This window comes from Ptiloglossa arizonensis, chromosome 13, assembly GCF_051014685.1.
Source record: "Ptiloglossa arizonensis isolate GNS036 chromosome 13, iyPtiAriz1_principal, whole genome shotgun sequence".
In the NCBI taxonomy this organism is placed as follows: Eukaryota; Metazoa; Arthropoda; class Insecta; order Hymenoptera; family Colletidae; genus Ptiloglossa; species Ptiloglossa arizonensis.
This window is the reverse complement of record NC_135060.1, coordinates 10,902,615-10,928,615: the sequence shown is the minus strand read 5'-3', so window position 1 is coordinate 10,928,615 and position 26,001 is coordinate 10,902,615. Positions and strand designations below refer to the sequence as shown.

The 26,001-nt window shown below is 38.4% G+C and overlaps 1 protein-coding gene across 4 annotated transcripts in view; it reads right to left on the bottom strand.

Moving 5' to 3' along the window:
- Positions 1 to 26,001, bottom strand: part of 5-ht7 (5-hydroxytryptamine receptor 7) — a 253,640-nt gene that overhangs the window by 185,144 nt on the left and 42,495 nt on the right. For all 4 annotated transcript variants that reach the window (XM_076325887.1, XM_076325888.1, XM_076325889.1 and 1 more), the window contains exon 2: positions 3,237 to 3,857. The gene's annotated coding sequence lies outside the window, so the exon portion shown is untranslated. The remainder of the gene's footprint in view (positions 1 to 3,236; positions 3,858 to 26,001) is intronic.

Sequence of the window (26,001 nt, the reverse complement as noted above, 5' to 3'; positions counted from 1 at the left end):
TGGCCGCCACTAAATTCTCGGAATCGCAATTCAACCCTTCGTTTCGGTCGGCCGCAAATTCACCCTCGTGTCTGTGCTCGAGTACGCGATATTTGAAACTGTCCGTGCACGAGCTTTCCCGTGATTTTTCCAACAACGATGGTGCGCCGCGGTTACGAATTTTGACGGGACCGTGCGCGAGTTTGGAAGTTCGATGGAGTCCGGGCACAAGTTCGATGAGCTCGGTTACGAGATTCGAACTACGTCGTCGAACTTCAATTCGCGACAGATTGAAAATATTAACGGATAATAACTGTGCGCGCGGTATCGAGATCGCGTAGAAAATGAAATCGAGCGAAAGAGATAGAAATGTTCGTTTTTTATCTTACGAGAGAAAAGGACCGTCTCGAGGAGTGTTTCATTTTGGATCACAGGGGGCTTAGAGTGTAGAGGTTGTCGAGTTTAATCAGATTCTGGCCTATTATCTGCCAAGAGGTTTGTATAAAAGATGACTGTAAACGTTCGTGTCTTCTGAACCCCTGTGGAGTTCACTTGGGTCGATTGGTACGATTTGCAGGAAAAGAATATACATCGATGCATATTTCTCGAAGCTCGACTACTGGCGATAAGTACGTGAAATGCGAACGACTTTTAGCGGGAACGATCGACTATTTGATTTATTTTCTCCGGAAGATGTTATTTCGAGGTATTCGAAACCCTGGATGAGAAAAATGTAAATTTCTATCTCCCTTGTGTCGTATAATAAACGAGTAACGAACGTTACTATTTTAATTTCGCTCAATTAATCGAGCAAATTAACGACACTGAAAAATACCAGTAAAGTACGCAAAGCGTTAAATTAGCAAAATGTAAATTAACTTGCGTTTAAGAAGTACTTTCTTTGCAATTTATTTCCGTTTTTTTTTTAATAATACGCAACAAGGTATTATCTCCGTGGAAATTTCAAAAATACATTTCGCCCGACGAAATACATCGAGGTACATCCCTGTGAAAGATCACGAACATAATTTTATTTCGGTCAAATTCTTCGTAGTCCGTGGAAACAGTTAAAGGAGACCATCGGGTCACGGTTTTTTTTTTTTTCATTAAACGAAATCTAAGAACAATGTTTCGACGACGGTGTGTATAGCCGGCGAAATTCGCGGGATTGTGTTCCACCAGTTTTCGTACTTGTTCCGCCATACAGCGAGGATCGGAGCCCTATAATTTCCGTACTAAGTCGGTCAGTCGCGATTCAACTGATATTTACATAGAATATATCTTGTTCGTTGAAATTACCTGCTCAGTGGGTTATCGAACGTATGATTTAAATGTTCCGCTCCATCGCGTGGTTTTAATCTCGATACTTTTCGAAAATTTCAACGAGCTTGCGACGCGTCGCTGAAAAAAAGAAGGGTGTTCGAAATTAAGTTCAGTGGTTCGTCGTGCTTAACCCTTTGAGTCTCTGATACTCATCGAAGCAATCCGGATGGATGATGCGGGTCAAGAAATATTTTTTGGCTAGCGTAAATTTCGATTGAACGTACAAGGTGCAACTAAATTCTAATTGCAATTCTTTCGCCTCGAATTAAATAATACGAGAACGTTATTTTCGAACGTATGGACATCGTGTACGTGTCCACAATCTGCATGAATATCTGGACGTATATATACGTTCAGAGTTCAGACCGATAGCTTTCTTCAAAAGCACGTATGCATCCATAGCGCTAGACAAATGGTTAATTGTTTCTCCAGAAACAGTTTTTGCGGCCAATCGTACAGCGAGCAAAAAGTTCAAGGAACCGCGAGGCTAGATTCCATCGAATCACCGAACATTCTTCCTCGTCATTCCGTTCGCGAGTAAAAAGAAGCTACAAGAGGTACCAGTTACGTGACTCGACCCCGCCGGAACGTATTTCGCGTAAACACGTCTCCGCGGAACTCGTAACACACAAATTTCCAGCTGTCGAGGATACCAACAGGGACAGAGTTTATGACACGGACGGTTATTCTTCGGATTCGGGGTTCTTTCTAAATTGCTACTCAGGACTTGGAAAACTCGGTCTCTGTCCGTCTCTCGATGATAATCGACGCATTGTGAACTTTCGAGAAGGAGAGATTTTCGAGAGTCTTGGATCGTGTTAACGGAACTTTGAAAAGTTCAAATTCTTTCGACGAATTAAACGAGTCTTTGAAACGTACAGGGTACGTAATTGGGAAGGGGTTTTGTCTAATTTTGTCTACAAAATAGTTTTTGCCTAATTTTGTCTACAAAATAGACAAAATATTCTGATCTGTAACCACTAGGGTGATATTAGTTGTAGAAACTTTCCAGGTTAAGAAAATCGATCCATATAAGTATACAGGAGGTACGTTTGAGAATCTTGTACGATGAAATATTTTTTTCATTTCTGACGATTGTTGCGTTTACTACATATCTAATGTTCAACTTTCTTAATTATTAGCATCCGTTGTCTCTCCCTCTTGTACGTTTATACGACTCGTTTTGCTTATTTCGATCCTCCGAACACAATACGTAGGATATACCACAAATTTGCATGTACCTATACTCCAAACGTTTAACTCCTTGGGAACTACTCTAATATTTACGCGACAACGAATTTTCATACCGATAAATGCCTCCAGACGATGCAAAGATGTTTGTTCTAGCATAATGCAATGTGAATAAGAATGAAAAACAAATTATACTTTTTAATCGTGTAATTAAACTTAAAAAGAAAAACGTAAAGTGTATCTAACAGTCTGGACTTGGCTGATTTTATCAAGATCGTGCGATTCGACACCTTTGGACTTTTTTCTTTGGGATCGCGTCAAAGGTAAAGCTTATTCGATAATTCAGAGACAATTCTAGAGCCGAAAGACAACGTTGAACGTATGAAATAAATGTGTGAAATTGATCGAAACGTGTGAGTGTGCGAAAACATTGAAAAATTTGGGGAAAAGATCTGGGGTCCGTAGAAAAAGCCTAGGTGTCTATTTCGAAGATATCTTGTTCCATAACGAACTCCCAAGTTTGTACTTTTAAATAAAAAAAGAAACATCAAGATTACTTGAACCGTTTGAGTTCCGTTCGAAAAGTAAATCGACCGGTGACATTTGGAACATCGTAGATTCTATGATCTTTGCGTTCCAGTTTTCTCTAACAGCGAGCAATTCGTCCACGGAAGCCGCGGTAAATATTCCTTACGGTCTCAACCTCGCACGTTCGCGAAAGTGTTAACTTTTAACCAGCTTACCGGTAATCCGTCACGGTCGATTGACATTTTCGGCGTGTGTCCCGCGGCGTTATTAAATCCCCTCGGCGCTGAAGATCCCGCATCTAATCGATCGTGCCTCCTCGTTTCAGCCTCATGATAAGGGCCAATCGCGCGGAACGTACCTTCGGCTCGTCGATTCGAACGAATTTACATAACCGCGCGTCGTTTTACATGATAATACCGGCCTCGGTCAATTTACATGTATACCGTGCACTCTTGCTCCAAACCGTCCCGACAAATATCTCGAACAATAATTTAGCTGAAAAATGTCGACTCGATGCCGCGATATCGGCGACGGTACGCCATCCGAACGTTTCTGCAGTGTTCTCGGCTAGGCACCGGTGTCTCCGTGGCTACGAAAGACCTTCTACGTATCTACCGATATCCACGGTATATTTGTAACTCGTCCGGCATCGTAACCGCGTCCCTGGTACGATTTATAGCTCGATCGCGTCCTCCTCGAGAAGCGTCACTTTGCTGTTCCTTCGGCTCGTCACGAGGCATTAAGGGGAGTCTCGCGTGGCACTTAATTCAGGCAAATATTTCCCCGCGGTGGCGTCAGATTCTTCCACCCACGGTACGGTAATGCATCGGTGAAACCTGAAAGCACAAAGAATAATATTGTTTTAAACGGTGGACGTAACGGCGACGCGTACAGCATCGACTGGATAGGCCGATACACGCGAGATAAAATTTCCACGCTCACCGAAGGAAATCGAGCGCAATCGAATCGAAACGAATCGATCGTGGCCGTATCTGCGTACGGAATTGCCACGGGTAACTTCACGTTTTAAAGCGAGAACCGTGCTCGAAAAAGTACACCTAGACCGCCTCGACAGCGGTCTGGAAAATGAGCAAACTTTCGCGAAAATTCGCCTCGGACACTTTGCAGATGTTCCTTCCAAGACTCGCTCGCTCTTTCTATCGCGAAACGATAATTAACCGGTCGAACGAGGATTGAATTTTCGCCAGTACGATCTTCTTCGAGATCGATACGCAATTATATATGCCGAATACTTTAATATGTTAATACTCTAATTCTCCGTGACACCTATCGGCTCGATTGTGACAACGGTTCTTTATTATTTTTCATTGAATATTTCTGTTCGACCAGATATTTTCTGTTTTGCTTTCTCAACATTTAGTAGCTTCTTATGGGCAAACAGTAGTATTTTGTGAGTTATACACGAATGGAATACTACACTTGTATGTAATATACAAAGGAATACTGTTTTGTAATATTTATTATTAGAATCGAGTATCGCATAACATTACTAAATTTTGAGTATAACGTACACATACATATACAGAAATCCTAATTGATCATTGTTTGCCCGAAGCTTGACAAAGAGTCAGAAACACGTCCCAAGTTTTGTAATAATATTTATTATTAGAATCGGGTATCGCATAACATTACTAAATTTTGAGTATAACGTACACATACATATACAGAAATCCTAATTGATCATTGTTTGCCCGAAGCTTGACAAAGAGTCAGAAACACGTCCCAAGCTGATGTTAACTTCCACAAAGTTCGCAGAGTCGGTTATACAGCGAATGAAATGTTGTTTTCAAACACAATGATTTCCATAAGCACGTGCGAGTACACTTCGGGAAATATAGTCGCTGGAGAAACAAGCGAAACCGCGCTTAGTAACTACAATAATAAACAGCAAAGTAAAACGAGGATCATAATGTTTTCACAATTTAACACGACACTTCGTTCCATTAGAAAACACTACTGTTTGTAAAAATATTGTCGACGTAATGTTATCATCCGTGACTAATAACATTCTACATTTTACTATGCAAGTATATTTTTCAACTATAAAAATGTTTCATAATTACACGCGTACTCGTAATGAACATATTTATTTTACGTTCCTTCTTGTGTTACGCAACATTGCTCTTTCAGATTATCTAAGAAAGTAAAAACTGTTTGCAAAAACGACTCTCCCTGGTGATAATTCATAATATCTAGAGTAAATATTTTTAAATATACGTTTACCCAACCGTCTTCAAGAATATTTAAAAAAATGAAAAAAGGGGACGTACCGCTTTTAGATCGATCATCGAAAACATCTCGACGGGTAAATAAAAAATAGAAAATATCTAAGTCCAAAGTTCGGATAAAGTTCGTCTTCTACTGGAGAGTACATTTAATTCGAAATTAAAATTAAAATCAAACATAAAATTCACGCGTTTGTTAAGATTTTTCTCGTTCCGTTCGATGATACCCACCGTACCCTAAAGTTCGAATCAATAACGCGTGTAAACTCTACGTAACGTAGCACGAAACGACTATCTCGCGGAGTAAAACCAAACGGAGCTTGTTATTGGTGAATTCGTACTCAGCCCTAAAAATTAAGAGAAACCTTCGGAAAAGGTACGCTCGCGTAACAGTTCTTATCTTTCGTGCTTCTTTGAAACGTTTAACGTCGTAAAGGCGTATCTCAAACAACTCTGAAACTGTAAAACCAACGATCGTGTGATTCGACCGAATCGTAACCTTTTTTATTGCGTCAGAGGTTCTGCCATTTTTTTTTTCCCCTCCCCGGTGGAAATTTCCGTTCCCGTAAGGTAGCCACCGATATTCGAAAACTCGATATCCTTCGAAGCGGTCAATAATCTCATCGAGCCCTCTTTTCGCGATGGTCGGGAGTTCACTTTGATACCGAGAGTACAAATTGAATCGCAGCGGCTAGTGACTCGTAATTAACTCTTCGTTGAACACCCCCACCACAACCCACGGTGCACTTTTTTCTTTATTCGAGCATCTAATTATGCGCGAACACGGTGGTATTTCGAGCCCCATTTCCCGCGATATTCTCCCTCGCTTCGAACAATACACGTGTTTCGTTTAAGGGCCAGGCGAATTTAAAGCGTACATCGGATTCCATTCGAATTCATCGTCGAATTTTTGGCTCGCAATTCCGCGCGCTGAAACGACGCAAACAGTGCTTTTTCCACGCGGATTCGTTATCGTTAGCGGTCTGATTAATCGCCGCTGTGATTCGTTATGCTCTCTGACGCGCTTCGCATTCAGAATGTGCGAAACGTTACTGTTGAAGATAGCCAAGTTGTCAAATTGGCACGCGCGAAGGGATGTTCTTTTAACGAACCACGGGGAAAAAGGTGTTTCGTGTATATATTTCTAACTCGTAATCTTTTCGATTCTTGTTGTGGTTACTGTTGAAGATAGGCAAGTTGTCAAATTGGCACGCGCCAAGGGATGTTCTTTTAACGAACCACGGGGAAAAAGGTGTTTCGTGAATATATTTCTAACTCGTAATCTTTTCCATTCTTGTTGTGGTTACTGTTGAAGATAGGCAAGTTGTCAAATTGGCACGCGCCAAGGGATGTTCTTTTAACGAATCACGGGGAAAAAGGTGTTTCGTGAATATATTTCTAACTCGTAATCTTTTCCATTCTTGTTGTGGTTACTGTTGAAGATAGGCAAGTTGTCAAATTGGCACGCGCCAAGGGATGTTCTTTTAACGAATCACGGGGAAAAAGGTGTTTCGTGAATATATTTCTAACTCGTAATCTTTTCCATTCTTGTTGTGGTTACTGTTGAAGATAGGCAAGTTGTCAAATTGGCACGCGCCAAGGGATGTTCTTTTAACGAATCACGGGGAAAAAGGTGTTTCGTGAATATATTTCTAACTCGTAATCTTTTCGATTCTTGTTGTGGTTCCGTGTGAATAAAGAGAATGTCAACAATGTTGCAATCGAAAAATTAAAAAATTTCAAATTAAAGATAGGTGGAGTGAATGAAGTGGAAAGTGACAAAGGAGATTATTCGGTGTAGTACTTACTGGCTTGATAAGACACAGATATAAGTTCAATATTTAAGATTTACAAAATGTACTGATATGCCAACGTAGGTAGCAAATAGGTGAATTATCAATTCTAATTCATTTTAATATACATCTTAAAATATTTTAGCCGCGGATGCTTTCGACAAAGAGATTGTATATGGTTTATCTAACAGGAATATTTTTTCCATGAAGAAGTAATAAGAGGAATACAAAATTATCGGCTCAAAGTCAATATCTACTTGGTATAAACTTAATTAGAATAATTTAATACACGATTGGATATTCTATCGATTTTCTTTAAAATTTTAATCTATTTTGCATAGATCGAAATATTATTTTTGTGAAAATTCACGCCTATCTTGTTCCATCCATCTACCTCGATATTTAAATAAACTGTGTATAATTTCTCGGTCGAATGTGTCCTAATTTAAAATACGTTAATTAAGATTTATATTAAAGTGAATTGGTAATTCTAATTTTCGGACTCATTAATACGTAAAATAGGTTACATGTATCTAATGGGCGAATACAGAGTTACCAAAGATATATGTATACAAGTTGCATTTTAATAGTCTTCGTATGTTAAATTTAAATCGATAAAATCAGCGTTTTAACATAATATTGTTACCTATTAAGAAAAACCATAACGTGCAAGTTACAGAGAAAAGAAAAACCATTGTTGTAAGTTTATTCCAGTATACGTAGAATTTTTTTTTTCTATTCGTGTTTATTATAATTGTTTTCGATAAGGACCTACGACAAGGGTCGATAACGTTGAACACGGCACGACGAACCTAAATAAAACGTAACGAGGAATAATTTCGCTTCGATCGTCAAATTTTTAATTCTAATTGCGTTCCGGGCAACGAGAAAACTTAATTAAATAAATGAAACTCAACCGGTCCGTTGTACGCGACGATGTATTACGTATTCACAGAATTATCATCGACACAAAGCGAAACGTGTCACATAATCGTGCTTGACAAAAACGAGGCAAAGAATTCGCGAATGTAATTGAGATTTTATTAGCAACGATATTTCGCTGAACGTACACACTTGAATTGCCGTAAATTACGCGATCATTAGAGTTGAAAACGAATGGATAGAGTGATCATTATTTAAACCTGTAAGGACGAGCAGTTTTCTAGAAATATCACGCGAATCGAGGCGTGATTGGATGAAATATTTTACGACCATAAATTTTCCGAGCACCGTTTGAACGAGAAATTAATTTCATGGCGCACAGAAGCGACGAATTAATTAAAAACGCTCGACACCGCTGTCGAACAGAATACACGATAATATCTCCGAGCGAAAATTTTACTACAAATTTAACTTGCACTTTTTACTCAACTTCCTGTTAAATGAGCAATGGACGCGCGAAGAACAATTCTGCGAAAAAATGCGCCAATATTGGCGAAATTCACACACCATCGAAACTTTCCTTCTCTCAGTAGGTACGTATTGGAACAATATAACAAATATAAATTTCACCGAAACGAAGCTTTTTACAGAATCGTTGCCTAAAACTATTCGTTAACGTGCAATAAACTGGTACGTAACTATTACCGATTTACTTTTTCTTCATTTTTGTATTTAAACACCTACGAATAATTAGTAACTTTGACAATTTTAATTTTCTAAAAATCAAACAGCGGATTTTCTTTCTATCTTTATCTTCTAATTTTTTGTTAAGCAATATATACCTTTCGATGTATCGTAGTACCCTGTATTGTAAATTCTATAAAACTATTCGTTAACGTGCAATAAACTGGTACGTAACTATTACCGATTTACTTTTCCTTGATTTTTTTATTTAAACACCTACGAATAATTAGCAACTTTGACAATTTTAATTTAAAAATGAAATAGCGGATTTTCTTTCTATCTTTATCTTCTAATTTTTTGTTAAGCAATCTGTACCTTTCGATGTATCGTAGTACCCTGTATTGTAAATTCTATAAAACTATTCGTTAACGTGCAATAAACTGGTACGTAACTATTACCGATTTACTTTCTCTTGATTTTTGTATTTAAACACCTACGAATAATTAGCAACTTTGACAATTTTAATTTTCTAAAAATGAAACGGCGGATTTTCTTTCTATCTTTATCTTCTAATTTTTTGTTAAGCAATCTGTACCTTTCGATGTATCGTACCCTGTATTGTAAATTCTCTAAAAAATATTTAGAATACTATACGCGCAAACAAATCGAGAAATCGATCGAGCGTCGTGTGTTTTCCTATTTTTCATATTCGAGCAACAGGCGAACGACACACCACAATTTGTGAAAAAGAATACTACTGTCCAGTCAATCCTCCAATAAATATTCCACGGGACTCCAGGCGCAACTACGTTGATCGAACCGAGTATCGGAAAGGATTACGATACTCCACGTCAACGTGATCGGTCTTATCGAAGCCAAACATGTCACAAGACGGAAATACAACGCGTCCACTGACAACTTGCTCGCAAAATTACAATCGCCGCTTTTCCCGAAGTTTTCCATTTATCGATCGGATAACACCGAGCAGATTAGCAAAGAAGGCTGCCAGCGATTGACGAACAATCTCCGTAATCTGTCTAAAAATGCTTGGGATCGATACAGTATCATTCCACCATAACGATCGATAGGTATTTCTGAACTCCATTCATTTCTGATTTCTGATCTCTTGAACCACAGATTAGGCTCTCATATAAGTCATGTTCGTTTCAATAATCTTCGTATTAAGATTGTATATGTTACTTATAGTATTCCTAGCTATGTGAGTAAACACAATATAATTTATAGAGAAAAGTGAAATCGTTCAAAATAATTGAAAGAAACTCCAAAAAGATTAATCATATTTTAGGAATAAGTGAAATGCCATAATGGTGATATTTAATATTTTTATTGCTATAATACATATTAATTCGAAATATACTTTACAATATATTTATATTCATGGTGCAGTTAAAATGTCGATGACTTTGTATGATTATAAGGAAATGATAAACTTTTCCAAATATCCAATGTGTAACAGGTTTACCGATCTGGCTTTGATTAATAAACATGAGAATTCTGAAACATCGTGGAAAAATGGAAAATAGTTACGCTGGTAAGTGTGCAAATTTCTAAATTTTTTAAGCTTCCTTCTAAAAATAAAAAGTCCTTCTTTAAGCTACTAAAGATAAAAAGTAGATCCATTTTAAGCGGTACAAGAAAAATATACTTTTACAATTGTTAAGTAGATGTGTAAGTTCTCCACATTTTTCTTACGTTAAATATTTCGTCCCACGCCCACTTGGATTGTATGTCTCCCTTAGGAGTCTCGCTTCTCCGCTTTGAAAAACACTGGTGTACAGGGTGTTTTAAAAAATTCAACTCCAATTTTATGTCCGCGAAACTTTTGCCACGATTTAACACGTACCACTGAATGTTTGGGTCGAGCGAGAAATACAATAAACAGATATTCGGATTAATTCGACATACTATGCCCGAAGTTATAACAAGATCACTGTTATCGTGTTTCCTTGGAGTTTCTAGAAGGGAACGAAGATTGTCAGAAACATATTTGGGAACTTCTACTTCACTAATGGAACAGATTATATTTCAGTGTTCCTTGACGTCGACGTTTCGTGATATTTACGCGAGCGAACAAGTATACAATCAATCACACTAGTCTACCTATACCCATTTAATGTGCCATAAGAAACCATAGTAGACTAACAATGTATTCCGTACCCCTTTGCAAAGTTTTAACACAACAATAGAAAGAATCTATGGAAAACTTCCAAAATCATTATAAAATACTACAAAATATAGTAATTCGTAGATTGATTCGGACAAAGACCCAGACTCGTTAACAGATTTCATAACAAAAAAAAAAAAGCAAAAAGATACCGATACGATTAAGTCTTCATAATAACAAGCCAACAGGACCTAACCCCAGTACGCAGACTGCACAATAAACCAACTGCAATTTGTTTCTCTAATAAAAATTCCACGCTCGAAACTAACTAACTAAAACTCCGATTACTTCTCTATTAATAAAAAAAAACCAGATTCGATGAAACTATCGCGTAGCAATCCATTACGTAAAGTGGACACGTTTGTTTACTCCCGATTTAATTTCATTATATCCGAGCAGTTGGTTTTTTTTTTTCCCACCCGCGAAACGGTTCAAATATTTTTAATAATTCCACGCGGATGGGTAAAAATTGCATTGTCGGGCACGGCGATCGATTTATAATAAATTCTATGAATAGTAACGTCCACGGGCCGATGGTAATGGACGGTATACAGCGATAACGTCGTCTGAATAATTCAGCCGAAATTTTATTCCCAGTCTGCACTGTATTCGTCGCGATGCACTTTGCGCGGCTTTACATCCGAGTTTACTCGGGAGCCGGTAACCGATTTTCGCGGCGTGTTCGGGCGAGATCACGCGTCGCGGGAAGACCATTGCCTCGAGGCCCCTCCATCAACACGGATCATCGCGGTATCCTCTTCCGGGTGATTCAGACCGCGAAATGTCTCTTATTACGGCGGTATCGCGCTACCAGAAACTCCTTTTACGTAGCGAGACGTCGCCGCTCGCAATGTTCGAAGACGGTTCGTTGTCGCGCGATACCCACTGTGATACCAGCCACTCGATCCGAAGCTTTTCCTCGACGCTCCAGTTGATCCACTCGACGATTTACGGGATTCGGTTTTCATCGTGATACAAGCACAATACACGCGATTTTATCGCCCGTATCGAAAATACGTAAATCGCGGTCGGGAAACTTCGATGAATAGGCTCTTATGTGTATTTTCACATCTCAATTTTTGTTGGCCCGAAACTTGTATCGATAATCCGGAGTCTCCGAGGTGTCCGATGAATGGCGCGACGACTCAAAGATAGAAATCTTTCAATGATTCTTGAAAATTCGATGTCGATTCGACGATGGGTTTTTCTTTTATATGGAAGAAATCTCTTCTATTCGTTGGGTGTACCGTGTACCCGAAAAAGATTAGCTGTTATTTGTAACGTTCGATATCTAGTTTGTATACAATTTACGAATTGACACGTTGTTTAATGTTTCAATAATTCTTCGATCGGTGAGTTTTCTCGAGAATAAACAGAATTTTAGCATTGGTTACGAAAAGCCTTATTTTGATTTTGATGGACATTTTGTACGAAATAATCTTACAATACGAAACACTTTAGACGAGTGTCTGACCTATTGTTAGATGTAATAACGATACTGGTACAACTAGTGAAATAGTGAAATACTTTAATTAAAATACGAAACTTTTAATTCGAGCGATCATAATATCTTAATATCTTTCTTTCGCAAGGTGTGACCGCAACAACGAATATTAACAAAACGTAAAGTGGGTTATTCGAAAGATTCTTTACTGCAGAGTAGCCAATACAGTTGCAACCCTTCGATCGAATTTGTCTCTTCTTATAAATTCCAGGAAAAGCTGTAAATATTTCGCGTATTTCGACATTCTTCGCGTTGAAATTAAAATTCTACGATTCTTTGTCCCGCGTGGTACCGAGTAAGCGTCTGTGAAGTTTCTTTTCTCCACGGTGGAATATGAAAAGAAGACATCTTATTCGGTGCAGTCAGCCTCGAAATTCCATTTTAATTTCCTGCAGACGAAACGAGCGTTCGTCTTCCGAGGTATTCTCTGTGTAATTGTAACTTGCCGGTCTGCCGCCACGTTGATTCGCGGCCCTTTGACGTCGAGAACGAGCCCTCGGCTCTCACATTTGGATAGAGGTGCATACGTACTCGCCTAAGAAGGCACAAAGTGGACGGTCTGCTTCGAAAAGGTTATCCTGAGAGCGTCGTTGAAATTTTCCGAGAAATGCTGCGTTACGTGAGACCTCGTGTATTATAGTCACTAGGCTTTAGGTACCTTTGACTCATAGTAACGTGTTCGTAACTGAACATCTCAGTGTCCCAAAGTAGCTATTCACGTGTACTATTCATGTAAACGCGTAAATCAAAGGTGACCTCTGTAAAAGCTCGAGAGATTAGCAGACATGGTTGCTAATGCATATTCTTCGTTTGTAACAGGATGGTCAAATTGGAGTGAATAGGCGAAAAGTCTTTTTACAGGAGTCGATCGATAAATTGTTTGGAAAGTAAATCGATGACAGAAGCTCGTAAAAGTATGTTGTAAATGTCAAAAAAAAAATAAATAAGAGTAGTAGATTAAAATAAATGATTGTGACAAAAGTGTTTTAATTTTATACAGTATTATTTTACAAGATTTATTCTATGTAAGTAGAAGTTATCACTGACAAAGTTACCATGTTCCCCTTTGTTAACATTATATCTTCCCCAACGTACGAAACTACCTAGATTAGTTATAAAATACTAGCGTTTAAAGGTCTCTTGAGGCACACTAAGGTAATGTCGAGAGAATTGTTTTGTAGGTTGACAGGGAAATTATATGGTGTCGTAATGAATGTTATGCTAACTTCGTGGTAAACATCGCTGTGATTCTGTAACGAGTACGAACTTCAATGACTTGTGCTTCTGAACTGTATTCGTAACAAATTCTTCATCCCTTAAAAAATTATATCGTGTGTACATTTATTTGTGAATATCTCAAAGAAAAATGAGACATGTTTAGTACAGTTTTCGATATTTAGAATTTGTAACGGATAATCGAAGGCATCGTGGTGGTGTCTACAAGAGCAGGTCACGAAAAGGTAAATAAAGGGAGAAAAGTCAAGGAAAAGGGTGGAGAGGCACTTGAAGGGAAATGGGAAAATGTTTCACGGTAGTCGCGCGCAGCATCTCCTAATTTATGATCGATGTGGCCCTAACCGTCGAACTTCTGGTTTTGTATCACAACGTTGGGATTGACATTGTTTGCTTGGAGAATATTTACCCCGAGTGTATTAATAACTTGAAATTCCAGTGCTAGCGGAAACGAAACGCAGTTTGAATTTGAGTGACTCGCGAAGAATTTCTATAACGAGATGACGATGCGAGAAATTCGTGTCTCGTCGAATAATCCGTGAAATTAACGAAGTTCCAAAGTTTGTCATTTGACGATACAAACGTTAAAACGAAACTTTCGCGTTTGTTAAGTCGACTCAAAGTGTCGGAGAAATTCCAAACCTCCACCGAGAGTCAACCTTTAATTTTTCACCCTCTGATCACACATCCGGATAAATAAAGTACACCATAAAACATCGAGTTCCACTTTACTTCTAAATAGCTCCCATTAATTCCCCTTGGATCGTCGAAAACAGAAAGCACTCAGTTAGGTCTGGCTTAGGTATACTTGATGGCCAACGAAATTAATACGATATAATTGCCCGCAATTATCCACGTCTGAGCACGATATAACGACAACAGTGAAGAACACGCAGTTAGTACGTCGGTTCAACTTCTAATGCCTACCTCTTTGTTTTATTCTAATGTACGGTGTAATAAATTACACGCCACCTTCGCTACGTTCACCGTGCGAAATTGCTATTTAATTCAGTTAATTTCAAGGAGACCAGGGAGTCCGATAACTTGCTCGATTCGTGAGAGTGAAATTCACGATGATATTCAACAGCGTTATGGAGATTTTTAGCTCGAATACGGAACCAAACACGCGACTCTCGTTAAATGAAAACGGAACTATGATGATCACTCGTAACCGCACTTGATTATTATTAAGCGACTAAAGAGATCACAATAGTGTTATATTGGCTTGTTCGGAAAGTCATTTCGTTTTTGTTTTTGGTGAAAATGAAACACGATTTTTTTAGAGCGTATAAACATTTTATTGAATTCTATATTCTCCATTTTGGAAAACGAAATAACTTTTCGAACAACCCAATAGAACGTATTTGGATCGTGAAATTTTACACAATTTTTTTTCCACCGATCCAGTTGAAACATAGTCTATTTGCTCTCAAATTATTTACCGTAATTTGCTTTATTACGTTTTCCAAATGGAAATAAACGCGAGTGCACTTTAACCTCGGTAATTTTCTCAAACAAAGTATAAAACGTTTCGTGAAATATTAGTTACACGATAAACACACTTTAATGATTTTACGCGCAACGCGACCGGAAAAGTCGATTTCTGTGGAAAAGAGTACACGATGTCGTTAGGGAAAAATGTGCGTTTGCACTTTTTCGGTGCATCGTTGCACCGAAGAAAAAGAACGAGGTCATTGTAAGATAAACATTGTCGTGAGATTTTCTTCTCGCGTGAACCGGAGAAAGACACGATCCTCGTTACTTAAAATATCATTCCAACGAGTGATTAAACTACTCGTTAATTAAAAAGTTGTTTCTCGATTCATCGCGGAACACCGGAACAAAATTTCTGGCCAACTTCTTCCATTCAATATTTGCAGAAACGTTGTATTGGAATTACAGACTCCAGAACGTTGGGATCGCTTTTCAACGTAACAGGGCAAGTATTGCTGCATTAGTAGTTGTCGCACAAGTGTGCCCCTTACGCTGGCCGTAAACGACAACGGTGTTACCAGAGTTTGGAAAAATATAATAGGAAAGTTCGAATGCGACAATAAAGGTGTTCGAGTAAGAAGTTCGTGTCGGTCGCTACTGTGTTCGTAAAGAACGGAGAAAGTGTCGCCAGAGTTACCGAGTTCTTACAATTTTTTGCACTCTCGATTCGTGTAATTTTCCTCGGTGAAACTCACAGTTTCGTACCCTAATTCCCTTTCTGCACCGACGTGCAGTTCCGCGTGTGTTCGGATCTACCATCGGTGGAAAAAAAAAAAAGAAGAGACGACAGAATGTCTGAAACAATACACGGGTAAAAGAGCCACCAGGATTTAACTCTATCGAACGGTACACGAAACGGAAAATGTGTTCGTGCAATTATGGGTGTCGCTGTTAGCGGGAAAACAATAAAGCCGCGGTGTTATCGGCAGGAATATACGCACGGCGGAAACAATCGGTAGTTTCGGTTTAAAACTGTTTAACTAATTATACCCGAAGCTTTATTGAATTTTCCCTCGTCGCGCAGGCTTGCTCAGCCGCCGGATGAGAATTAAACGGAATATAATTCTTGTAATTTACCGCGAGCTGCACGGGAGATTCGTTCAGCCGGACGAAACACGGTTGTTACATAAAATAACAGTCCACCTCGAACCAAGAAATACAATATCCGATGAAAACCAGTCGCGTGTGATAAAAACAAAAAAAAAACGGAAGAAAATACACGAGTCGTTTCTTGCTTTCGAATTTTATACACGGAGAAGAATTTAAGACAGAAGTTACACTTGTACGTATTCATAGCTACAACGCTGATTTTTTAAATATTTTTATATGATACACATTTATTACCTTCGAACGAACTGTCTACATTACTTTCTACACGAGATGGTGAAAACTAAGAGAACAGTTTTAAAATTACCGTCGCTTGTTCGGTCTTTCTTTTTATTTAGTTATTGCATTGATCAATAATCGTGTATGGAAATTAAAGCGAATTCTACAGCTAGCCATCGGAAAGCATTTCTAATGGTGTAGCAAACACGATTAGAAGGCAGATTCAGCCTCGTGATTTACGAGTTTCCTGTAATTGTTTGCACGTCCATCATTCTCGCGCTTTCATCGCGCATCAGAATATATCCTTGTGATAAACTTCCGTGCTGGAAACTTTCTGCGAAACTAGCCAAGTAATGTCCTATTATGTTGGAGTGAATACATCTGTGAATATCTACAGTGTTCCGATTCTATGAACTCGACTGCGGATAAATCTGGCTTTTGTTGCACCAAACATTATCCCGAAAAGAGTATATCAGACTATTGAATTACTACGTATGTCTACTATCTACGTCACCGTAGAATTTTCGTTTGGATTGCACGAGGCAAACGGAACCGAAAATTATTATTAATTGTAACCCTGTACAAAAATTGTTCGATCTTCAGTGTTGACTTATCAGGAAAGGTTCAATTTACTTCATAGGTAAAAGGAAGCGATGTTCCTGGAAGTTTTACAATTTCGACGATATTTAAATCAAAATAGTTGCAGAATCGTCCTACGTATTGATATTGTTAGCACACTGTCATTGCACGATCGTACAATCAGAAATAATAAGTGCTGTGTAGCGAAATAGAAAACTATCTTCGCGCAAAAATAAATTGAAAGTGTAGAATGCAAGTCTGTAATACTCATTTGCTACAATAAAATAGGATTTAAAAGTTCGTAAAATGTTCGTGTTGCAACTATTGGTCGATGTTTATATTAAAAGCTAAACTAAATATTAATCGTACTAAACGTTACTTATTCTTAATTAGTATTGTGAATTCTTGGTCAATACGTGGACTAATTTCTTAACTAAACATTACTTAGTTTTCAGTCAAGTGTACGTATAAAAATTCGATCTTCTCGTAGCATGCAAAAAAATCGTATTCCATACTTTCGAGTTGTTTGCGCGCGAAGATTCATCATCGTGCCCTATAAATTGCATCTTATGTTAGTCGGTACGTCAAATTTCGTCGATCGAAGTCACAAGAGTGATATCTCGATCGCGCTTACAGCGATGATGCAGAGTGCGTAGCCATGTAGCGCAGTGTTTGGCACGCCGTATCCACTATGTACCTGCGCATTACAACCTACGATCGCATTACGTGCACCATGTGAATTGATCATAATGCTGGATGACGAGCACGCGCGTCATCGTGCAATAATTGCGTTTCGGTATCATTGTGTAATAATGAAACCGGGCGTTAGTACGTAAATCTAATGAATGGCTTGGACATGCATTACAAGATGGTCGAACAGGGACCACCTTGTTCGGTGATCGTGCCTCAAGCTGAGCTGTTTAACCGTGACTGCGCTCGAAACTTAAACTGGCCAATTGCTTTCGATTATTTTAAACGGAATTTCTGTTTAACCTGCTCCCCGCAATATTTGATCGACCAAGCATGCCAACGATTCAGATTCGCGGTGTTAATTGCAGCAAGGCAACCGACTGGAATATCTGCGATTCAACTTCAACGAGTACGATCCGTGAAATTGACGTTCGGCTATGCTCGAGTTTCGAATTCTGCTCAATTTAACCACGGTACCAATTATTTCGACGAGGGTTAATTTATCGCAAGCTTGCTCCAAGCTTCGTACGATTAGACGGACAAGTGAAATACTTATCAACGATTTTTAGAACCGAGTTCGAGAGATATCGAGCAAACGATTCGTCCTTGGGGAAATATTTTTCAGTTTCTTTCATCTTGACGTTCACCTTACAAATTAGAGAAATATAAATTAAAAGAATTGCTAGAATTTCTTGCGAGTTTAACGGTAACTCGTTTTTCCAACTGGACTGCTCCAATGAGAATTGCATCTCGGCGGTAGGATATTGTTCGACCTGTAATTCGTCTCGGTTGTCGAATCTCGTGAAACTGTTTGATTGGAATCAATTAGTTCGGTTAGCACGATATATTTACAGAGAAAAACAGAAGACGTTCGAATCCAAATTAAAGATATATATATCGAAGACGAATCGATCTACTTGCACTGTCGCTTAATCGCCTTGGCATCGCATTTCTCTGTGTAATATATCTCCGAAAACCTTTAATCTTTTTAATCCCGGTAGCTTTGAACTAAATCCAGGCCATTTAAGAGCATCTGCGAGGCATACAACACCGCGGAACCTTCAATTTATTCTCGCAACTTTGTTACTTAATACTCGATAATATATCAGCCGGTGCGTTTAAACGGACCTAATTGCTTTGCTATTGAGTTTTAAAAGTAACGCAGATTCGTTTAATGGGCTATTTGCAGCGACTATTGTACAGGTAACGCTGATATAATTCGATTTAAGTGAACCGTAGATTATAAATACAGAAGAATACACACAGGACATATCAAACGATCGACGATTTTTATAAAAGTACCCCGACGTTGATTCTTGAAAGATTCAAAGTTTAAAGTATCGATTATTATTATTATCGTAGAAAGTATAGATATTAATATTACCGCGAAGGTGAAACATTATCAAGTACGACAAAAGGTATCGCACAAGCACAAGAAACGATAGATATTTAATACGAAATATTAAACGATTGCGTGTAATTACAAGGAAACACTGTTTTGGTACAGTACAATTGTCTTCTATTACCTTGTTATCTATTAAAAAATTACTCTAATTTGGGAGGTTGACGGTGAACACGTATTCGCGAGATATAACATCGACAACAACAGGATTGAAAGAAGCGACAAGGGTGACACTGGCAACGTGGAAACTTAGAGAGCTTCGTATTCACACGAGTGAATACGGATAACACCGAACTCGCGGGACACGATACGAGTGACATCGATTTGTTTTCGATCTGGTACTAACGACACCGGAGTTGTGGCCCACGAAACTAACGATTCTGGATTCGTAAAACCCGATGTCGACAAGCTCAAATTCGCGAGATACTGTGCTGACAATGTACCGTGAGTGATATCGGATTCGTTGGATCTGATACCGACGACTCTGTATTTATGGGACACGAGACTAACGATCCTGAACTTCACTAAGTCGTTGTTAAAAATTACGAGAATTTATGGGAACCGGTATTGACAATTCCAGACACGTAGGGACTGATACGAACGACACGAAACTGACAAATCTATGCTCGTGGGTCTGGTATCGATGAGTTCACACTTATGGGACTCAACATCGACCACCGTGAGCTAATAACGACCCGATGCCAAGTTTATGGAGCGCAATACTGATAATACTGAATTCGTAGCGTACAGTACGGATAACTCCAGATTCGTGAGATCCGATGAAATGGTGAATCACTGACTCGTGGGTTTAAACATTGTCGATTTTAGGCTCGTTAGTCGCGATACCAATCACTCAACATGACTCAATAGCGATATTTTGGTGTCTTGAACGTATTTAGAAACTTTGAGGTTCAGAAGTTGCGTACTCTGCTCTGTAAATTAAGAGGATATATCAATTGTCGAACAAATTCGATCAAGACTCCAGAATCGTAATTAACAACTCTCCTGCGAGTCTGTGATCATTGATATCGTGTAAGTCTTACGATGTAACGGCAATAAATCCTTAGCGGTATTATTACCGATTAAATGAATATCTTCCTACTGAGAATTATTTTCGCTGTGTAAATACGTATAGATAATTTAATGTAGATGTATAATACAGAGTAATATTAATATACTCTTCACTATGGAGCACAATATGGAGAGAATACCGAAAAAGGACAGCTGTGTAGTTATATTCGTCTGTAATTAAATATAACTTAGTCCTACTTAAATGCCGGCTGAAATTTCATTCAGCGCGTCTCGAGGTAAGAGGATTATTACTATCTCCGCAATACCCATGCTGTACTTAGAATTGCAGACATCTCCTACAGTTAGGCCACGATTGACAGCTATCATTTTCGTGGAGAGGCACCATCAGTTACAGCCGCTATATTTACGTACGTTAATGCTAACTGTCAGCGTAACAGTGTTCATAGACAGTTCTGTAACTTTAACGTATCGTAGTGCCGACACACGTTCCCAGGAATAGGAAAATTAATAACGTTCCTTCGATTCGAATTGAACGCAACGTTCCTTCGATTCGAATTGAACGCAACGTTCCTTCGATTCGAGTATTGCTCAGAACTTCGGAAACACAGCTGTTTCCTTCGGTTCATTAACGAAGAATCTATCGGACACGTTTCTCGTGTTATTTTCGAAACGAAAGCAAACGGAGAGATCTTTTTCCGAACGATTATCTTCCTCTCTGCTATTCTTATGCTTCCCTCGTTCGAAACTCCTCTACGATGAAAGAGAATTCGCAGAATCAAAGACTTCGGAGACAGTCCTCGAAAGAGTCGATCTACGCTTCGGAACGTGTACTTTCCTTTTCATTTTCGCGAGCCTACTTCTTTTGGTTCGTCGATACGACATACGTCTTTTTCAAGAGATTTTTTTTCAAACACGCTTCGAGTGCCATCACTCGCTCGAGTATCACTCGGCTTGGCAGATGAAAGCGTTCCAGCGAACGATACGAAAGGAGCTCGAACCAGGCGACGTTCCAGGTTTCCAGCAGAAACAGCAATCTGGAAACCGGGAGTCTGCGTTGGCCCAAACTTCCATTTTCATGCGCTATAGCAATTCGTGTAAGTACTGGGCGGTTATAATGCAGCACCGTGGAACGATTGTGCCTCGGAGGATTTCGTCACGAAAGCTGGAGAGTTCACGGTTACTCACGATTTTCACGGTATTTCAAGAAGGTCGCACCTTAGGAGACTGCAGTGTTGAAGCTCGTCCCAGTTGCAGCTTGAGATAACATCCGTTACGTCTTTCACCGTTGAATAAACGGAAGATTTTATAAGGTTTTGTGCGTCAGCTTAGCCGCTGGACGTATAAATTACGCGCGCATTTTAACTGGAATTGTCTGGAACGAGGCGAGACAAGAAGAACTCTTTCTCGTTTGCTTACCCCGCTTGGAAAGAACTTTCTTGTTTCTTTTGCGTTAATATTTTTATTGAAATAAATTTCCACAAAATAAAATGGTACTACGGAACGACGTCGTGGGTGCGGCGCATTAGCTGTATATTCGTTAGAGGCGAGGCGGTAAATTCAAAAGCGTTGTTTAACGCTTAAGAGCTTCATTTCTGTCTCAACGAACCATGAAAATATCGAAAGGAGAATATATATAGTTAGCGGCACTTTAGAAGATGGACGAGAATTCTTTAACCGGGTAAATTGTTTCATTTGCTTGAACATCAAAGAGAGTTGAAAAGTATAGGAAAATTCATCACAAGTACGAATGGAGAGTTAAGTCAAAATTTCGGTTATTTATAAAAGATAATGAAAGATCGAGGCTTAAACGTACAAATTAACTATCCAATTGTATTCCATTGTCTCATAGTATGAACTCTATCGTTTGTTAGTCCATTATCGTGAAGAATTCTTTGGAAGATTTCTCAAATTTTGTTATTTGATGTAACTTATAGTGGAGAACTGTACGTAAAAATGAACGTACAAGGAATCGTTGAAATATAATAATTTCAAACTGAGACAGATATGAAAACGATATTCTGACCGTTTAATATGCTGTGTTCCATGCTATAGTATGCCACTAATAAACAGTCCCATGTTATCGAGGACAAGACTGTGGGTATGCAGCTGCGTCGATCAATCACCTATCAATCGAAATAGCCAATTTACACGTGCTGTGTTAAACCGTGTTTCATATAATACAACTAATTTACCCAGCAATTGGTTTCGAGGTAATCCGTAACTACGTTTGTAACGGTAGCCGAAGTAATATAATGTATTAAACATAACGTTCACGATTTGCATTATCTTACAGTCTCGTTTATGGTAAAAAAAACTTTACTCGTACATTTTTCGTTGTAATGTAAAACACACGAATCATTCTAAATTGCACAATGACACGAAGAATAATTTCTATAATTCATTGCTACAAGAAATATGAAACTAAAAATCCGTGATACTCTCGCTAAACAATTTTGTTTATTTACTTACTTAAAATTCTTAAGACTACAAAGAGAATATTATTGAATTTTATAAATATGTATTTTATTAATTTTTTAAATACAGTCCAAGAAATATTTATCAACAAGTGTTACTATTCGTGATGCAACAATAACACGGGTAACAATTGCACGCGATGTAAGATATAAGAAACGATTGCAAAAGAGTGTATTTCGACCGCAGTAAGAATATAGTGTAAGAAATAATTGAAACATTATTATTAATGGAACGATACTAACAGAGCAATAATCACGTATTACCGAAATAATCATTTTTGAATTACCCTTTATTGCTGTCTAACACGAATACTGACGTCGGCACCAACGTAATGTCACAATCATTAAAGGTAAGTACATCGATAATGTACAATCATTATCTTCCAACTCCTGTCGTAACTTTACATCGCGTAACATTGCATTTTACCACGCACCGGGTACTTGCATCGAGTATGTGCCTAATGAACATTTACGTGCACCGTTAAGGACGTATCATTATAATGAATATTATAATCATCGTTGCCTATTTTAACGAAGGAAAATCGATAATAGCAAATTGTTAACGACCGCGCATTATCCACAAATATGTTACACGTTGCTTCAAATATTCAATCGTTAAAATAAGATTTCAATCTGTTACAAAATACAGCACGACGAATAGAATTTTTCAATTTAAAATTTCAATCTTAGAGGAAAAGCCACCGTCCCTAACGAATTTTTTCATTTATGAATATTAATGGACGCCTAAAACTTCCGAAGCTTCTCGCCTAGGTATCAAGTTTGACGTTTGATAATGAAAATTGAGCATTTTCCACATATTTTCGCGGGATAACGGAAACCGAGAGAACACGTTACAAAGATGTTGGTTCACTCTGCTTAAAGTTTTAAAAGCTAATGAAAATTGATTGCAACAAATGCGGCGCGTTTGAGCGAAAAAGAACGCGAATTGAATTAAGTTCTTTCTGAAAGAGGAAAAGAGTAATTGCGCCTAACGATCTTCAAATGAATCGTAATGCAATTATAATTTGAAAATTCTGTTTAAAGTCACTGAACTTTACTGTCATTGCGCTGTCAACCGGTGGAGCGAACGTTTTACAAATTATTTCAAATAAAAAACTTATAACACAAATCGACGTTGTTGAAATCCTTTCGAAATAATTTAAAAGATAAATGAAAAGAGAATTTTTTTTACCGATATTTCCGACAATTTTAAAATACAACAGTGCATCGATAGTTACCATTCTTTTTGTAACTTGTTTTACATAAATATTTTTTTTCTCCGTTTACATTTAAAAAATTACAAATTCGTCCATTTCTATCGCGCGTTCAAGGCACTCGTGATCCTAATGGGTAACGTATTTGATAATAATCTGACACATTTCTCGAGACTAAATTGAACCACTAACTGAAACGTACGTTCAATTGTCATGGAATGAAAATAGTATGTAAGAACGTGACAGTAAACCATAAACGTGGTACAGTAAGTGCGATATCGACAGTTTCTATTGAGCGCTCGAGTGCTCGGCGCAGTAAAGTAATTTCCTGATATAAGGCATGAAATACCTCGTACTTTAGTATTCCGTTTTCAATCACTTCGCTCTAATACTTTCGCGGACAAAATAATAAGAAGAATCGATTCGTGGAAAAACAGTTATCCGGTCCCGTAATGAGGATTTATAATTCGGTAGCGCTTTCTACTTAATCTCTGAGTTAACGTCTATAGTCGAGTTGATTCGTCTCGCTGAATATATTTTACAACACCTCAAAAAGTACTAAAATTTAAAACAAAAATAAATTTACATTCACCGGCGAAATTCGTTCAATTTTAAGCGAAATTCCTAATGAATTATTCAATACACCGCGCCGAATAATATTTATAATCTACCCAAGCGACGCGAACGTTGTATCGTACATCGTCCAACAACATTGTTAGGAACACGCGCGGATATTAATGCTCAACGCGACAGACATACCGTTAACACGATGTTCGCTTTGCCGTACATTAATTAGCAAAGCTCAACATCGAAGCTGATTCAATGTAGAAACCCCGAGCGTTGCAACGGGAATAACCATACTTGCTCACCTAAGCAGCGAAACGATTCGTTGCGTCCGAAATCTGATATAAACGAAAGAAAGAAAAAGGTGAGGAAAGTATTTGCTCGAACGCGCGTTCTAATTTCAATGGCAACCTTCTGGGAACAATAGCGACGAGTTTGGACCGATTGGGTAAAGAGAAAAAATAAAAAAAAATAAAATACACCTCCAGACACGCGTTCGAGGCAATTGTGTTGTATTAACAATCGTTTACTCTCGATATCGACTATCGACCTTACGTGTGCTTCGACCACTCTTTCAATATTTGGCGCGACGAGGATTCAGACCTCTCACGGATATCGCCTCGTAATTGCGTTCACCGGCCGTAACCGGATGTCCTCCAATTTTTCTTTTCATTCGTTCGCTTTCTCCACCATTTTATTTCACCTTTTATTTCGACGTCTCGCAATTATCGGACTAATTGCAATTTCCCTCTGCGGCGAACCTCTCTCTCACCGTTGAATCGTGGAATTCCTCACCGTGGAGACCGGAAGGACGCTAGAAAACCATCGGTGTTTTCAATTCCAACGACAGAATTTCGCGTAATCCCGATCGAGACGAGCCCGACAATTCTATTTTCCGATAAGTCTTATCGAATAGCTTTCTCTTGAGCCGGCCATTTTATTTAATTACAGCTGAAATCGTACGGCCTCTCCCCCATTCCTCGAACTAGTGCCAATTTCACGAGACTCGTCCGATTCTTCGAGAAATGGATTTTACAATGATTTTTATAGGTAATAACAAAGTTCACGCGCGCTTCTGTTATTACGTTATTCGATCATTTGGTGTCCTGGTATAATTTAATAAAAATTGGTGTCGTGCGAGGCACCGGCCGTGTACGAGCCGAATCTATCGAGATGGATATTGTACTATTTATTTTTCTCGAGGATAGAAAAAAGTGGAAAAATGGTGTAACTTATTACCAATATCGTCATCGTCATTGTCAGTCTTACTATTATTACTATTGTTATTAACCGGGGAATCTTATCGATAAAAATACACCGTACAATATATAAAATATAAAATAAGAGAATAAAGAACACAACAATTTTTTTTTTAATCAATTTGATACTCAAGGAGCTAAATGTTGGAAAGAAGCATCGAGTTTAAGAAAGAATCATGATTCGATCGCAGAAATGAAAACGGAACAGAGCCAACTTTGTTAAAAGAATAGTTCCACAGATTATCTATACGTAGTTATAAAGCGATACGTTATAATGAAGGTATTCGCTGATCGTTAGCACCCGACACGTTTCCCGCGGTCTGACTCTCGCCCCGTGACCGTAATTCGATTTACAAACTGGAATAATTAAAGATAAACCAATGATTGCACGATCGATCGAAATCCAATAACACGGTATG